Here is a 2450-nt window from a genome sequence, read left to right as displayed (position 1 = left end):
ACTTCTTAAAACAACTCAATCCAAAAAATGTGTGGTGTCATTTTTTTCTTAGCACTATTTGTATCACATAGGTGCAATCAATTTTTACTGACAAATTTTTTTTTCCTTTTTGGGTCACACCCGGCGTTGCACAGGGGTTACTCCTGGCTCATGCACTCACGATTTACTCCTGGTGGTGCTCGGGGGACCATATATCCCATATATATCCCATATATTCCCATTCTGGGAATCAAACCTGGGGTGGCCGCATGCAAGGCAAATGCCCTACCTGCTATGCTATCACTCCAGCCCTTTACTGACAAAATTTTAAACTGTATATTACAAGTAGATACTTTCAAATTAGCCTTATACAATTCTATTCAAGCAGTGATGAATAAATTATTTCCTGAGACTTTAAGGTATGTGCCTTGCAAGCAGCCAACCTCATTTTGATCCCTGGCACTCACATAGTCCCTTTTGAACACCACCAGGAATAATCTCTGAGCAGAGAGCTAGGAGCAAGCCCTGAGCACCGCCAGGTATGAGCACAATACCAAAAAGAAAAAAAAACTATCTGAACAGAAATGTTTAGCATAAGTATTAGAATTTATGGAATAAACGACTGTTCTTAAGTTAGCCTCCATATCCTTTTATTTAAAGCACATGTTGGTTTGCAGAACAGCTTGTGACTGACCTAGTCTGAATTAAAATTAAATTAATTGGTTGCTATCGTAAGCATTATATAGCATACCTAGTCATTACTGCACATTATAAGCACTTGAAGCAGAGTGTTGCATCTATTTTAATGTACATTGGTAATTTTTCTACTATAAGGACTGTTTTTAAGCTGTATTTATCAATTTTCTTATTGAATTGGTAAATTCTAATTCCTGATATGGTACATATTTTTTATTGTAATCCAGGCCATTGGATTATATCAAGCTTTATCAGGGGCTGTGATAATTAAACAAAGCATGCTATTTAAAATGCAATTTTGATTTTATTTGACATTTCAGATTTGGAGGTTACTTGCTGATTTAGCTCAGACAAAGCAGTTTATAAATGGATCTCATCTCTGCTAAAGCATTCTTTTAAGTGATAAAGAATATTGCAGTAAATGTGTATTATTTGCACTCGATTATACAAACATTCACTCTTTGATGTTAATACATCCTCATTTGATTTCCAAAAATAGGACAGATAATCCTCCTGTTTTCAGAGCTTCTTCTGGATATTGTTTGAACAGAAAAGCATGTATTCATCCTCATGAGCTATACATATTTTCATTCATTACATTGGGAAGCAGTCCCTTATGCAATCAAATGCATACTGGGTTCATCTCTATCCCTTGCGTGTGCGATAACAGCTAAGGATGATTTCAGGGAGGAAGGAGAAGAAGAAAAACAAAGGGAAGAGAAAGTACATTAAAGAACACTCTTCTCATATTTCATCAGCTATGGTTTCATCCCATCATGATGCCTAGATACAGGGAGGCTGGAGAGTGTAGTCTTGCTATATAACCAACTAAAATTCTATTGCTATAGAATAAAGGAATAATGAATATTAAGGTACCTAACTTTAGCTGCCAGACAAAGATCATGTCCTTTCATTGATTAACATGCAAGAAACAATGTAACTACATCATAGAAAAAATTTTAAGAAAAATAAAATGAAATCATTATCATACTATAACAGCTGTTTCATTTGCTAATATTTGCCAAAAGGCACACATTTTCACATGCTTGTAATCATATGTAAAATACTTAAAACTTTCATGTAATATTATATCTTCAACATAGTTCATTTAAAAATAATTTTTGATGGCTACCTGATAACACATTGGGTTGCTGAGGCATAATTTACTGAACCATACCCAGGTCATTGATTATTTCAATTCTAATTTTTCACTACTGTAGTTAATACCAGAGTGAATACCTTTGCATAAAGCATTTTTTCCTGTCATTTATCTTTCATCTAATTCTACTGTAATCAGAGAACATGACTCGCATCATACTGATACAGAGAAAGTTGTTGAGCCTGGCTTTGTAGTCAAGTTTTCACAAATGTTTCTTGCACTCTTAAAAATGTGCATGCTCTGTAACTGGTATGTCCTTATGATCATGCTGGCTAGTTGCACTTAGGTTTTTTATATTCTATTTTATTATTATTCTGTGCGATATTATTGACTGGAACAATATATTCCATACTATGATGAACTTGTCAGTTTCTCATAATTCTTTCCACTTTTGCTTTATATTATTTGTGGATATTCATTAAGTGTATGTATAATTTCAGAATTGGTATCTCTTCGTGGTCAGTTAAATCATTTCTCTTTATGTAGTTGCCAATAACACATTTCATCTTAAACAGCTTCTCTTGCTTTCTGCTGGTTAATGTCTGCTTGGAATATCCTTTTCTGTCTATTCATATTTCTAAGCTTTTTGTGTGTCAAAAACTAGCTAATGCTCAAT

This window comes from Sorex fumeus, unplaced genomic scaffold, assembly GCF_029834395.1.
Source record: "Sorex fumeus unplaced genomic scaffold, SorFum_2.1 ptg000086l, whole genome shotgun sequence".
NCBI classification, from domain to species: Eukaryota; Metazoa; Chordata; class Mammalia; order Eulipotyphla; family Soricidae; genus Sorex; species Sorex fumeus.
Note: the sequence above shows the minus strand (reverse complement) of the source record.